The sequence below is a fragment of the Vanellus vanellus genome (assembly GCF_965231255.1).
Source record: "Vanellus vanellus genome assembly, chromosome: 6".
In the NCBI taxonomy this organism is placed as follows: Eukaryota; Metazoa; Chordata; class Aves; order Charadriiformes; family Charadriidae; genus Vanellus; species Vanellus vanellus.
In genome coordinates, this window is record NC_138911.1 from 28,724,053 (window position 1) to 28,740,173 (window position 16,121).

The 16,121-nt window shown below is 43.9% G+C and overlaps 1 protein-coding gene across 1 annotated transcript in view; it reads right to left on the minus strand.

The window, feature by feature from the left end:
* The window catches only part of LOC309673711 (transmembrane protein 263-like), a 207,455-nt gene that overhangs the window by 78,010 nt on the left and 113,324 nt on the right, over positions 1-16,121 (minus strand). The window lies entirely within an intron of this gene.

The following is a 16,121-nucleotide window of genomic DNA, read 5'->3' on the forward strand; positions in this document are numbered from 1 at the left end:
TGTCAGCCCATTACTAAGGCAGCGTACAACAGTCAGGAAGTTAATGGATTTAAAGGGCGGAGGTATTGATGGCTGTGAAGTGGAAACTATTTATCCTGTAAATACTGTAACAGCTAAGACAGCTCATCTCATTACAATTTATTTGTTTTAAACACTAGTGTAGGGAAGGGCTGGCAGCTGCAGGTTCTGTTACTGGAAGAGATGGGGGACGGAACTGCCGTGGGGGTCTGCTGCTGCTGTAGGCTTGGCTGTTGGGGGTGAGCTACGGCAGCAAATCTGTACTTGCACCTTTTGCTCCTTCTCCAGATAACACATACATACACACACACACACACACACACACACACACACACACGTCCCCAGGTCTGCTCTCCGAGCTGTGCTGTCTGGCTTTCAGCATACACTGTCACCTGCTCCGACAGACAACCGACTCGGAGGTACTGCATGGGCTGGGCTAGACTGTAGGATCCCCATCCCAGGACAGTACGCAGATTGCCAGCAAGCCCCTGTTTACCTGGGAAGAACCACATGGAAACACATAGTATAAATCGCAAGTTTCCATAGCAATTTCCAGTACACTCTGCCAGGCTGAGATCTCAGAAAGCTGGGACACTTACTTACCCTCCTGCCCTTCCCAAACCTCAGAAAACGACCTTGAGAAAAGATAAGAAAAGTAGGAAAGATGGATTTTTCAGCCAATTAGTAGCACATCCAATAAATATTGAACTGTTCTGTCCGGATAGGAGCCTGCGAGCATCTTAAAGCCTCTAGCTTAGTGATTCCCAGTCTCCAAACTGTTCAGTTCTGTATAACCTCTCAACTGAATTATCTGAGAAAAAATTGGGAGATAATCCCAACGATTTCCACATAAAACCCTGCTAGGCCCTGTGAGCATTAGAAGACTGGAGTGAGAAAGAACAGGAGGGAGGGAGGGACACAGACAGTAAATACTCTGCACTTTATTTTCCTTCAAGGAGTCGAGAATTTATAGTTCGGTTTTTCAGTTGTTTTTTTTTTTTTTCCCAAGACTTGTTTACTCTGCTTTGTTATCAACCCAACTACGATGCAAACCTATCTCCTGCCTGTACAGAAAGACATCCGCAGGCCAGCAGCAGACCTGCTGTTTCTCATTCCCTGCAAAGGATGCTGCAAGTCAGCATTGTCTGTTAGATGCTCTTTCAGCAATAATCCCAGCACCGGCTTTCCCTGCAGTTACAATTCTCTGCTTGTTGACCAAAGAAACACTTTTTTCCCATATAACTGTTTAATAATTATCTAGTAATCCATATGTACAAGTTTAGGCAAATGGCTCGCTTTTCAGGAGGAAAGGGACTCTAATTTTGGGTACCCTATATGTGGCATCCAGACCTCGTCTCCAAGACCTACCTTGTCTCTTGGCCACCTGTGCCCCTGAAGCCACTCAAGCAGCTACTGAGAATCTCTCCGATGCGAGACATGCGCATCAGCTTAAAATCTAAAATTGGAGGTGTGCGCGGCCATACTCTGCTGCTTGGACCAGTTTAAAGCACATCAAGACAGGGCTGTGGGAATGTCCAAAAACGCTAGCTTTCTTTTTGTTGCTAGCATACATGAAGTTGTACTAGAAACAGCTTCATACAAAAATACAGGGGCGTTCTGAAGCTGGTATAAGAGGAACCAAGACTTTAATCCTCAGATGTTAAAAACAAAAAGAAGCCCTTTCACTTCTCTGCTCTTGGCTGTTAACTTTCATTTGTTTAGATGCCAGCACGCTACACTTCATAAAAATTAATACTTTTTTTTTTTCTTTAAACACTTACAAGCTTATTTTCCTTTCGTCTGTACCAGCTGTTTATCTCCTGACTTGATGATTCTCTTTGGAAATGTGAGTTGACATCTGGGTATGAGCGGATGCTGTAAATTGCCAGCGTTTCTGTCTACTTATGCAAGCAAAGATTAGTTCCTCCAACTACAGCAGCATCTCTCCAAAGACTGTGAACATTATGATACATAACAACCCTCTTCTTTCACTGCTATTACCCCTTTCTTTTCATTCAAGTACCTTTTTCTTTCGCTGAAGGCAAAGCAATGCATTAAGGTACGAGGCAATACAAATAAATGTCACTTAAAGAGAAAGCTTCCCAGAAAGCTTTCCCTTACAGCAGGTAGCAAGGAGTGGGTGAGAATGAAGCACTGATCCTGGAACAGGTCAGAGGACACAAAACGAAGTGAACCCAATGGGCTCTGCCTAACTGAGCTTGAGCACAGCAGACGAGGGAACCTGCCATCTGGCTCCAGCCCTTTCCTGGGAAAGCGAAAATAAGAAAGGGAGAGGCAGCTGCATGAAGCATCATATACTTCACCATGACCCTGGCTTGTTCATTTGACCAGTCAGAGGAAAAGACTGCATACTTGTTTCCCTTCATCCTCAATTTTAGTAATTTCTTTCACAGCTTTTCCGATTCTGCCTATCTCATGCCTGTATAACATCAGGAGACACGTACACAGAACGCCTACACCCATGCTCCACACTTTCCCACAGAGCTCTGCGGAGTAAGGGACTCTTCCCCGCTGTGCCCCACCGCAGCCAATGCTCCTTTGTCTTCCACACCCAACACGTGATGAATCCATCGTTCATCTTAAAGGACGACACATTCAGACACCGGCAAGACAACACGCGAAAGGTATCACAGAACCAAAGGCCTCAACTTAACCAGTTCCTCCTTAAACCAGCTGGCTGTTAGCAGGATGGGAAATCAACAGAGGCACCTGAGTTATACCACACACCATTCATCCTATTTCAAGCTTTAAAGGTTAAAGCCAACACCTTAAATTACACCAGGAAGGCAAGGCAGGCATGGGACAGAAGTGTCACATGCTCCCTTGAGAGAAATGTATCTCAGACAAGGAACAACACAGTCAAAAGCAGTTTCACACATAATCCTTGCAGGCAGAAAATCAACACTGTTTGAGGTTTGTCCCATGGCTCTTGGATTTGGGAGAATCAATGGGTAACACAGTGGTCTCCCAAATACAAAACAGTAGCTGTTTTTCATAAACTAAAAGGGTTTTTTTTTTGTGTACTAAATGAAAATTGTCAAAACTTTTTTAAAGCTTCCATGCCCAAAGCAGGAAAAACCCCTGGCATTCTTTGCACTCGGGAAAGCTTTCTGCTCTCAGAGTTTTAACTCAAATAATAATCCTGAAAAAAAAAACCCACCATGATGAGCAGAAAAGAAAGCACAAAGCAGCATGGAATAAATTCGGTGGTTTCTGTTGAAATTATTATTTACCTACCATTGGATATGGAGAATAGTGAGGAATAGAAATAAAGGAATGGGGAAGGAGGAAAGTGAGTTGGGTTTCTGTCCAGAGGAGGAGGATGCTATTTGGTTGAACAAGATCAGCTCCACAGAAATGGTCACAGACGGTGGGGAAATAATGTGCTATTATGAAGAGGGGGAAAAATTACCCTACATAAGTTTTATATGTATTTGTATATGAACAATCCCTTAACCTCTGCTTAAAGGCAGTCTACCATTGTGGTGTTTACACTTGGGAGGAAGGCACCTGATGCAACTAGGCCTTCTACCCACAGTGAGTATTCATTGCCATTTTGATAACTTTAGATCAGCGGTAGCTGTAGCTGATCCCTCTGCTACAGAAAGGACTGCTACAAATGCTCAAAGCTCAGGCCATTGCATTTCAGAGTCTCCTTGCAGCCTTGTTCTTCACTTCAGGAGAGAAGCCAAGTCCTACATTGACATCTGGAGACACTATAGGAAACAAAAATCACAACCACCTACGATTAAATGTATGCAGGTTACTTTACAACATAATAGAATAAAATAGTTTTGAGGCAAGGAAAAGGAAAGCAAGAGGCACACTCTGCTATTAAATTACATAAACACTGCTTTTGATTGTGCTGAGACTCCCCTATCAACAGACCAACTTGCTTGCTCACTTATCCCCTCCTGCTTCACACAGTTCCCCCACTCACTCTCTCTCCCAAAACAGCCTCCTTTACTGATTTAGCTTTTTCAACCATAAGGGAAAATGTTTCTGAAAATAAAACAGTTCTGACATTATTCTGAGATCTTAAGTTCTTGCTTTCCCCAACAGCTTCCCCCCACTGCTCCATCTGAAGGAGAGTATTCAAATATGCTCAGAAGTCAAGGCAGATTTGTTTGCACGATGCGTGGTTTGCAGAAGGGTTTATTTACTTGTGATTCCCAAAGCCCAGGAGACAGTGATCTAAGGAGGCAACAATGAGACAAGCTCTTCATGGAGACTCTCCCACATATTATGCTTACCCATTGCAGGCTTACTGGTCATATTGACATTTTTCCATTTTGCTTTTGCAGTACCCAGCTAGAGATTAGTATGTCTCCAAGTAGAGGATCAAGAAGCAGCAGAAATATTTCCAGGAATGCACACAGAACAGGAAGGATCAAGAATTTTAGTGCTTTCCACTGCTTATTCAGTGTCCTCCTCACCTTGCTTCTAAGTTACACTTTCTGACAGCAGCAGTTTCCAGTAGAAGTAGTGTGACATAGGGCTTGATGCAACATAAACCTGGGATTTGCTAATGTGTTGAACCACTTGGAGAAGTGAGCGGCAGAAATCCTTTTTAAGCACAGGCAGCTCTGGCTCTCTCCTCGGAGGAGAGACAGCAAAATGAAGGACAATGAAGGAGACTGGGTGAAAAGGAAAAAGATTTCAAGAAAACAATCAGCAATGCCGTTGACAATGACCTGGCCTGTCTGCTCATTCCAACTGAAGAAAGATGGAAGAACACGGGGGAATGGCTTTAAACTGGAAGAGGGCAGGTTCAGATTAAACATGAGGAAGAATGTTTTCACTTTGAGGGTGGTAAGGCACTGGAACAGGTTGCCCAGAGAAGTTGTTGAGGCCCCATCCCTGGAGGTGTTCAAGGCCAGGCTGGACGTGGCCTTGGGCAACCTGGTCTAGTGGGAGGTGTCCCTGCCTATAGCAGGGGGATTGGAAGTCGATGATCTTTAAGGTCCTTTCCAACCTAAACCATTCTATGATTCTAAAACATTCCCGCTCCAAGAACTTTCCCAACTGTCATAAAGTTGTTAAAAAGGAGCAAGAGTCCACATACACCTGTGTAAACAGTCCAGCAACTAATTGCCAAATAGACAAGATATGCATCTTCCTGAAGAAAATGAACACATCCAAAGTAGGTATTGACCATCTTTTGGTCATCACTTGGGAAGTAAAAGTCACATTCAATCTCTAGGTAAAGTTAGATGTGGTGTTCCATTTGTCATTCTAGAATTCACCAAATGACAAATCCCAGAGATTTGGAATATTGTACCTGTACAGACGTTGCTCACAAAAGAGGCAAAAGATGTACTGCACACTAGGAGATGGGTGGCTGAACTTCCCTTCTCATTTCTTTTTAGCCTTTCACATGACATGCAGTACTTGCTATTCTCAGGAGAGAACAACCCCTCATCCTCCCACAAAACACGTACACAAAACAGATGAAAACTCCTTGCTGAATACACAAGTTGCAATCTTCTCTAGTTTTTCACTAGAGGTGAAGATGCCTCTTCTGTGCCTGCGCATCCCCCACCACAACAGGATATCGATCCTAATTAGGCCCAAGGCTCAGCTATTTGCTGACAAACTTCAGCTTGTCAGAGCACTGTCAGAGGACAGCTTCAGGAGAGCGAGGAGTTCATCCCGAGGAGGTCGGCAGGATGCTGCCCTGCATGACAAGAGTGCCGCTCAGCCCGACATGCCTCGGGGAGGCTGTATCCTCCCTCGGGGAGGCAGCTGCTGTCCGGCAAGCAAAGCAGCTTTCACAGCACCGCGAGACTGCAGACAGACCTTCTGTAGGTGGCTTTTGCCACAGCTGACTCCTACAGCAAGCTCATGTGGAAGAGCGCTTGGGGCCCACATTGGCTTCCATTGCCTCAGCCAATAAGGTGACTACCAAACCCTTGGAGGCTGCTCCTCCTGCCTTACAGGATTGCAAAGAACTTGGTATGCCAGAGTACTAAAATTAAACAGTATAAGCATCACTGCACCCTGTCTAGTGAGTATTTGGGTTGAGAGGCAACAAAGAAGTTCTCCGTTACTAATAAGAAAAATAATTAAAACCCTTGACAAGGCCTGACAGCTCACCAACACAGGGCAAAGCACTGCAGGAACAACTGTCCCCATGGGAACTGGCAAGTACAGAGCACAGGAAAATGAGAACTGTTTGAATTAACAGGGAACATTTGCTCTAAATAAAAGCTATTTTGAGGAATTAAAGCAAACAAATGTCAGCTCCATGCAGCGGCGTGTTGGGATGTGATGTGCTGTAATGTGTTGTGACACTTCATAAATTAAAGCCTTTTCTTCTCCCCCGGGGGAAGAGAATTCAAGCGCAGTCAAACACTTGAACTTGGAAGGTCTGCAGGCTTGACACTTACCAGTCCATGACTCCACTGATCCCCTGAGTCGAGACACCTCCGTGCCTGCCCTGTGGGCTGCTCTGTCCTCCTTCGGCATCCAGAACGCTGCCGCAGAAGGAGCTTGGAGCTCACACGCAGACAGCGCTGCCATCGCCTCACCTCGGCTGCCAAGCTCCAGATAACACTCATCAATCCACAAGGTGAAATCAACTGATCTCGCAGACCAAACTCTCGGTATCAGCTTACACTTATTTCGTATCCCTCTTACCCGGCCAAACACATAGTATTATTTCAAACTGTTTACTGTATACGAAGCCACCAGCCTCACAAGAGTAACTGTGGTATGAAAGGCCAAAACCTACCCACTTACACCACCATCCCGCCCTAGCTGGCACGACTCAGAGATGAAATGAGGGTGTGGGCTCCAGTAAGTGTCATTGATCTGGTGCCGGGAATCAAATCGCACAACGGTAACCCTATTCCTAAGCTAAAACAGCTCAACACAAGAGCTGTAACACTCTGTGAGGAAAGACGGCAATTCTGCTTGCCCAATGCCCAGGGCAGAGGCAGCAACCACGCTCACCAAGTTTCTTCGTCACATGCTACTCTTTGAGAAGACCTTCAGAAATAAAGAAGGAAAGAAAAAAACAGAATGAGGAAAAGACCCAAGAAGGAAGACAATCTAGATGACATTGCTGGTAAAAAAAAAAACCAAAACAAAACAAACAGAAACATCCAATAACTACCACTTTCTTCAGAGCATTTTACAGTCATCCTTTGGAAGGTGCCAATAATGAGCTCAGAGCTGTACAACCTACAGAGATGCCAAGGGAGTTCATTAATCAGATGTGAAACCCAGAAAGCCAAAAGACACCATGAAATTACAGAAATAGACAACTTTAGTTATTCTGTCCGTTCTTATTTTCTGTGTACAAAGACCAGAGGAAAAAGTCTTTAGAACTAATTTGATTACTAACTCAAATCTGGAGCACAAAAGGGTGTTTGTGACTGGGATTGGCAAGACTAGGTATAGGCAACAGCAATATTTAGCAAAGCTGAGGGAGACATAGTTACAAATTAATTTTTAAAGATCCCTGATGCGTAGAAACCATTTCACAGTTGCAGAAACTGAGGCATGGCTTCAGCTGCAGCATAGTGACGTTACAGTATACAACTACATCTCTTACTGATGTGCTGAATATTTAAGGGTAAGCGTAACGTGTCCAAGCTAGTTCCAGGTGTGTGGTTGTGTCCCTGCAGTGCAGCCATGGCAAACAACGTCAGTGTGAACAGAGCTAAGGCTTCCTCCTTGTGAGACGTGCGCAGCAGGGGCACAGTCGGCTGCCAGAAGCTGAGACCTGGTGGGACAAGATGCTGAGAAAGCGGCCTCTGCATCGCAGCATGGCCACAACAGAGCTTCGCCAGCTGTGGGGAGACAACCGTGTTCTGGCATGGGCAGACAGCTTTAGAGACAGCACAGTCCCAACAGACCACGGGCCCTGGGAAGAGACCTTAACCCTTGCCACCTCCCGCACACCCCTCACGCTGCTGGCACCACCACAGCCACAGCGTAGCACCGCCCGCAGTGCCAAAGTCATGTAGGAGCAAGCTAAGCCCAATGAACGCGGCAATAACCTCTTACATTTCCTCCTTCCCCTCATAAATCCCAGCCTGTGCAGTGCAATGCCATAGGGAAATACCAGCATAACTCCCAACAGGAGCAGAGCCATGTCACCGAGGGAGCACACCTGAGCTCATCAGCCCCACGTCTCACCCACACTATGCTACTGTAGCCCGATTGCTTCCAGTTTTGGAGGAAACCCACCCATAGCTACCTCACGAGTTTTCATATCGTAAGGTGTGGATGTGCTCTTTGAAATATTCAGGAGAGCTTTACTCTACAGACCACCTCTGAGGCAAAGTAAAAACCCAGATCTGCAGAGCTTTAGAACATCGCTTCTTCTGTAGTTAGGCCATTGGGAAGATGAGAAAAAGCTTTCTGCTCAAAGCTACCAGAGGTATTTCTTAGACTAGTGAAGTGTTTTGCTAGCTCAGGACCCGGTATTGCTTCTAAAGTTGTCAACAGAAGTACTCTGCCTAAGTCTGTCAGCAGCAAGACTATCCATTTCAGCTGGAACTTCTCAACTACCCATGCAGAAAGGCTCATCCAAGAAAGATAGCTGCTTAAACCTCAAGTCTTTGATCTATTGTCTAAACTCTCGAGTAATAAGGGACACTTTGCTCCCACTTGTAAGCTCAGACCACTACAAGGCTCAGACAGATGCACTCTCAGAGTTCTCAAGGGAACATTTCAAAGTTTTAATGGCGGTGGCAGCTGCTCTTTATAAGCTGAAGGCAACGACACTTCATTTTTTAAATGGAGGCAGATTCTGATTTATAAATATGAAAATTGAATGTATGCAAAAGCACAACCCTGCTCCTCTTTGCGCATACACAATTCAGACAACTGAACTGATCAGTCACCAAACTGAGTAGAAAGTCATTATACCGAAGAAAAGACCTTGCTTGCCTAACCTCAATCCAAAATGAATCTAAACCTCTACTTTCCAACCCGCTGAATATGAATAGGGACAGCATGAATACGCTGACAGGTCTTTTATTATAGCTAGAGGGTGTAGCAATAATTAAAAACCAAATCTTGTATGCAGCTATGACACTTTCCTGAAGAAATACTCTGACTTTGTCTTTTTGCAAGATTAGGTTGTCAAAATGATATTTTTTACATCAGTAAGAGAGCACAACACCCAGGATTTCCAAGTAAAGGAAGCTTAAAGAAACTGCAAAAGGGATGAAAGACTAGTGAAGTTCTCCAACCTTCCCTCTACTAGTCTGTGCATGTAAATGTATGCAAAACACAAGACCACAATGTTGCAGCTGAGATGTGATACACAGAGAAAGGGAATTTCCAGTTCACAGTTTCTTCAGCAACAACTGACTTCTACAAAGCCAGCATCCATGCTTACTGGAGAAATTGGCCACCGGTAAACTTAGCACTGGCATTTTGGCCAGGCTGCTGTAGGAGCCCTAACACCTGTAGGTTTAGTACTTCAATTAGCAGGTGAAAACACAACGCTCCACCTACTTCGTTTTAAGTAACTTCTCAGTTGATCTTTCGAGCTCTGCAAAGAGCACATTTCTCACTGAGCACCACAGGTAGCAGAAGCAAGTGTGTGAAGTCAAAAGGGATATGAATTAATAAAAAGGCTGAACAAATGAGGTTGAAAGGGGGAAAAACACAGGGAAGAAAAGCTCTTTTTTAACTAAGGCATGACAACATGGTTATTTTAAAACCTTCAAAAAGGTCTTTTCAAGGTTGAAGCAAATGGTGAAATAGAAAGCCTACACGTGAGAGGTCTGGCAGACTTCCGATATGGAGTAAAACCCCAAAGGCACATGGAGATCATAAAGGAGCTGAGCTTTGGGATGGGGCTCATGTCCTGTGTCCAGAGAAAGCAGCTTTTCCCATGAACTTCACAACTTTGCTGCTGTCTGGTCACAAATCTGGAGGGAGAATGCAAAAATAAAGCTAAGTTATGTCCTACTATTTCAATTCCAAGCGTAAACGTTAAGCAGAGTCTCAGACAGTGCTTCAAAGTCAGCTGTTTCCAAGGTTCCTGTTAGGCAAACCTAGTTTTTAAATGAACTTAGCCCCATCATGCTTGGGAGCTATTTTTACGTGTGTCACCCTAGAAGACTTCACAGCTTTGTCTATAAACTGCTTTCAACATTTTTCACTTTTTTTGGGCATAATAGCTTGCTCATCAATTTAGAAACGGTAGTATCCTAATGCCCAGTCCTAGTGATGTAGCCTGAGGCTGTATCTCAGGATCACTCCTCGGACATTGTTAGCACGGATACCTGCGTTCATCCGGTCATTCTGCTCTGGCCTAGTAGTTCACAAAGTAAGGATCTGCCACATCGCTACACATCCAATCACCTACAACTCACTTTCAAACCACAACCTCGTATCTGCCCCTGAATGCATTACTTTTGAAGATAATCACTGTTTGTCCCATGTGAACATCCACCTCCCCCTTTTGTCAGGCTCCTGAGGGTTTCCAGGCAGCTGCTTAATGCTTTCCTTCTCCAGGGATTTCTATTTTCCCATATGCTACCGAGCTGCAAGTTGAACGGTTGTGTAGTACCTCACGTGCCTGGCAGGAGAAAGAAACGTGATGGAAACTTGAATTATTGGCTCTTAGTCTATAGGACATATAATCGCTTTTCCTCATTTTCAGAATACTTTCGCTTTTTTTTTTTTTTTTTTTTTTAATATATTTGTCCTGCTCGTTCTTCTTAGAAGTCACAGCAGCACAAAAATACTGTTGCCCGAGTCGAGAGAGAAGGGAAGACAACCTATATTAGGTCAAGCAAATTGCAGCAGTGGGCAGCCCGGCCGGGGTCCTCATCACGGAAGAGCAGTTGTGCGCTGCAGACGGCGTTACCTGGGATTGCAGAGTGCCCCTGCTAGGCTCCTATCAAGGCACAGAGGACAAAAAAGTATCTCTAATAAGCTCCATTTTCCTGAATTGTTGAGGAGGAGGAGATAGAAAATCATTCCTTTAACACTTCTGGAAAACTTGAAGAGGTTATTGCTATGGAAACTGCTCCAGCAAAGCAGGTGCAGAAAAGGGGAGCAGCAGAGAGATGTGCGGTGCACGGAACAGGAATTCTTAACACCCGGAATTAAACCTGCGCACCTCCGGCAATGCAATCTATTTTGGATAACATCAACAATTTGCCCTTGGTTTTATATCAACAAAACCACAGGCAAGGGGCAATGAAATGAAAACTGGAGGCTGCACGGAGAATGCGAGCGGCAGAACCATACTAAAATAAAACAATACACACCAGTATATACGGCAGTAGAGAAAATCTGGTATAGAATAGGACTAGTTGTTTTTTTCCTCCAACTGAACTAATGCTAACTTTATAGTAGAGCACATCTAAAATAAGCAGGAAAGCAATAGAGTTTCTTTTCAGCAGCTTTTGAGGGCAAAATAAAGCCAGGCTGGAGGAAGCCTTTAGCAGAAGAATGGAACAGAGGAGCTCTGATTACACCACACCAATGGCTGTGCCACAGAAAGAAAAAACCCTACTGAAATGGGGATTGAAAAGAGGAATAGTTCAGCAAAGAAAGAAAAATTAGTATAAAAATAAGGTGACAAACAAAAAGCCCTTTGAAAGAGACTTTACCCTATAAATAAACTCTGAGCCCACATCAATGGCTCTGGGTCAGTTTTAATGCTAGATATGAAATCTCTTCCTTTGAGCATATGTGCACGTGTATATACTTATATATTTTTCTCCATATAAAGAGTGTGGTGCCAAGTGCAAAGCACTTTGGCAAATGCTCAATCGGCATTAGCAGGGTTTTGGTACGTGTTTAAGAATTCTGCTAAATCGAGGCTCGTGCCTGTACAAACACACCCACGGCAAACTGGAGGTTTTACATGAAAAGATGGAGTCTTTGCCAGTGCAACATTTTGGTGAGCTAAAGATTTTTAGAAGAACACCTTCCTAATGGAGGATAGATTACCGAGAATGGGGGAGAGTGATGAATTATGACACTAAAAAGTCTTTTGAGGTCTTCATATCTTCAGGAAAATAAAAGCCAGGCCCCAGGGATAAGAATTTAACAATGTCCCTTTAAACTTGGCTTGTTTCCTTTCTGGCTGCATGAACATCTGTAATCCCCAAATTCCTGTCCCTATTCCCAGCAGCTGGTGAAACGGAAACCGATCCAGCAGAGGAAGGCTGATCCCCGCCAGCACAATGAAAACTATAACACCTTTGGGCGCCACACAGCTCCACCACAATATAAAACACGCACTCGCAAACTTAAACAAACACCAGTCGTTTCAGGCACAATTGTAAGGCATTGCTAAGACAAACTGTTTGCCTTCCGTAGCCAGAGAAACCCTGCAAAGACAAGAGGAAAGGTCTCCCTAGGACGGCACAGGTGATGACAACTACTCTGGGCTGCTAAGGGTTAACGGCAGCACTGGCAGCGTATTTTCATTCAAGTGTCTAAGCTTCTGCTGGAGGGGAATTTTACAAATAAACTTGCAGGCTTTGCAGATCAATTTTCTACTTGGTTTTATCACTCTTCTCTCAAACAGACCCGTTGCATCTCAGGTTCTTTTTCAGACACATTTTAAAGTTTTAGTGCCATTTTTGAAACAATACAGGCCCCTCCATTCCCCCTTTCCCCGGTACTTGAAACCCCATACGGAGCTTTCGTGGCATTTGTATTTCCATCAAGAGTATTTAGGAATAAACAGCTATGAAAAACATTACCCTAGGGCTCCGGCACTGCAGAGCATGCAGTACAGACCTTCACTGTCTGAATACTCAGCAAGCATTTAAATGATAATATTACATTAGAGTGGCGGCTGTAGCCGTGTAAATAATTGTGCATTGTCCCTTCTCATTGATTTATTTTCATACGTGCGCACACAGGCATCTGAAAAACCGCTTTAAAAAAATTCAAACCCCAGACAGCGATAATCTAATAAACTCTAAAGTGAATCAATAGACTACTTAACAGCAGAGAGATAAACTGCATTTAATAAGAGTTAGAAGGGATGGAGAGAAGGCTGTGCCGGATTCAGCCAGCAATATCAGAAGCACAGAGACCAAGAGAGACAGGAACAAGCCTGAAGAGGACGGAGAGGGAGACCGGGCAGCACAGGGAGCAGAGCGCTTCCAAAAAAAAACCACAAAAACCCACCTCCAATTTTCAAAATGCTGGTTAGAGAGCAATAGGAGTCAGGAGATTTCTTGACAGACATAAAATGTAACAGAACCTGGTGAATATTTAAGACAGGATGACCTTCAAAGGAGCACTCAGCAGTTGTTAAATTTAGTTTCTGCTAATGCAGGGGCTCTAACACAGATGTGCAGCAGTCACATAAAAACTGGGTCTCATACAGCTGTGACCCAGAGGTTCCCTTGTGAGAAAGCAGTAAACATTTTTATTCCAAAGATGTTTCTAGGGACTGGTGGCATTTAAAGATACTGAAACTGAGGCATAAAAATTAAGCGATGTGCCAAAGTTTACAAAGAATCAGTAGCAGAGCTGGGAATGGGGTTAGCTCACTGGACTAGAAGTCCTGTGCTCCATTCACTAGCCATGGTTTCTGGTTGTAATATGCCTCACAATCTTTAAGATAAAGAACTGACTGCAGGACATCAGAGATTCTTGCATGCAACGCAGGCAGCACACCAAAAGAGACAGTAACGTAGGGCAGGACCACCTCTTCAATACATATCAGGGCACTGTAACATAATCACTTCACAGTGTGTCTTTGACTTCCAATTTATGAAGCTTCAGCAACAATTCACAACTACCCTCCTCTTAGCTGTGTTAGCAAAAAGACCAAAATTGGAACAGACATGGGATCAAACTGTTTCACTCCCTCTTCCCAGGTAAAGTCTGAAGTACCTCAAGCAAATATGGAGAAGTCTGGAGGATGCCAAAAAATTATCTCCTTGGTTTATTTCTTCTTAAAACCGCACATCTATGCATATCTGGCATAAAGATAACACTACAGTATTTAAGGAATTCTGAGATATTACATTTATTTTTTATTATTAACCAAACCCTTGCAAGGCATTGTCATTCTGATTCTGCGTTACAACTAGCTCTCCTTGATGGATTTTGCTGACAATGAGAGCCTGGGAGAAACTTCAAAATGTTTAGAGAACAACTGAGCGGATCCATCTCTGAAACTATTTCCTTCTCAGTCAGCAGAAGAAACAGATGAGATGCTACCTGAACCACCCTGTTTCTCTCATGTAACAAAATCCTCCAGAACTAACGCCTGGACTCATGCTCTCATTTTTCATTTGGCCGCACGGACTATAAAAATTATTACCAGAGAAACACAGTTCATAGATCTTACCCAGAACCTGTGGTTTGAGTGTCAGACTTTTGGGTTGCACTCAGTGCCAGACTCATTCCCACTCTCGGTCATATATGTTTTAAGTTTCCCCAGTTCAAACAACTCCAACCACACCGCTTTGACAGGACAAATTTTCAGGGCTAATATCCACCCTCGATGCCCGTTATCTACGATTGTAGCACCGGAGCTCTCCTGCCCTGGAGTGAAGGTACACAAAACGCACACAGAAGCTTTAACCAAGCTTTCTGCAAGCTCCTAAACAGACACAGCACAACATATTTTAAGAATAAACTTCCTGAATGTAACATGCCTCACTGTAGCTCATCCTATTTTTTCACATCTTAGCCGAAGGACGGAGAAGGGGGAGATGCCTTACCTGTATGAAGGAAAACAAGACTCTCCACTGCCTCAACAGCCTACTGCAGGAGTTCCCATGATCTCAGGCTAGTCAAAGTTCAGTGAAATAAAATACCTTCTTGTGTCTTACACCCTTCTGGGGATTTTCTGGGACTGAAAAGAAAGTATCACATGGTACCAATCACACTGAAATGCTAGATTAACTTCTTAAATTCTAGTCAATCTCAACACAGCAAAGTAGAAGTGTTAAATAATCTCCTGTACGCAGTGGAGATCCTGCCTAGACTACACAGATGCCTTGCTTAACGCTGTATTACTGCTGAATCACGAAGGATTTGTGGTCCTCTGCTTTACGTATTATCTCTCCCTTCCAAATAACATTTTCCATTTTCTTATTCTCTTTCCAGTGATTATTCTAGTCTGCTCATCAAAGAAGCAGATGAACGTCATCATCATTGACACAATATATGCTACTGAAACGGGATGTCCCTCACAGCAACGGGGCAATGAGCTGGCAAGGAGAACCAACTACCAGGCCAGGCAGCACAGTCTCTTGGGTCTCACACAAAGCTTCCTCCTCTATCTTCGAGTCATATTTCCTATTGCATTGTATCTGGATAATGACCAGATGCACTGACACTTACATCGACGGATGGGCCACAGACCATGTGGGCTTTCACCAGAGGACATTCTGCATGGGTTACTTCCAAGTACAGAGGAAACAAGCGCCAACCAGCGCTTCTCTCAACAGACCTACCACTCCTTCCAGGTAACACTGAGTGTCCACAGCTGATTTTATTAGCACTACAGATGATGACTTAATCAAAGACAGCTTTTGAAGGAAGATACAATGTTGGGTTAGAAGAAGGAAGGGGAGGAGCAGGACAATTGCTGATGTTGCCGGTGCTGGGCTCTATTTTGCAAATCCTCAGTTTTGCTTCTTTCAATCCTAGTTGAAGGCACCGTGCACCAGAAGTGGCATTTTGGAAGTACAGGCAGTTACTGTAATAGCCAGAAATAAAAAGCTGTGGCATATGAATGAAAGTACAAAAACAAAAGGGGGGGCGGGGGGGGAGGAAGGAAGAAACAAAGTTTTAGGTTAGTTCCTCTGGGTTTGTATTGATGAAAATCAATTGGAAGTAACTTTTGTTTCCACACAGAGAGAAAAAAAAACACAAACAACCCAGCATGGATTTGCAACCACGCTTTTCCCAGCTGTCTCAACAGGCAATCCAAAGTCTCAGCTACTTCTTTTCTCGCTGGGTCACATCTGAAGCACACTGCCAAAAGATGAAAGTGAAGATTCATCTGTCCTAGGGACTACCAGATTAAAATCTCCAAAACCAGCGCTATCATCAGATCCTTTCCTTAACAGAGTATTAAACCCAAGATGAACGGTATCATTTTATTGCTGGAAAGGCCTATA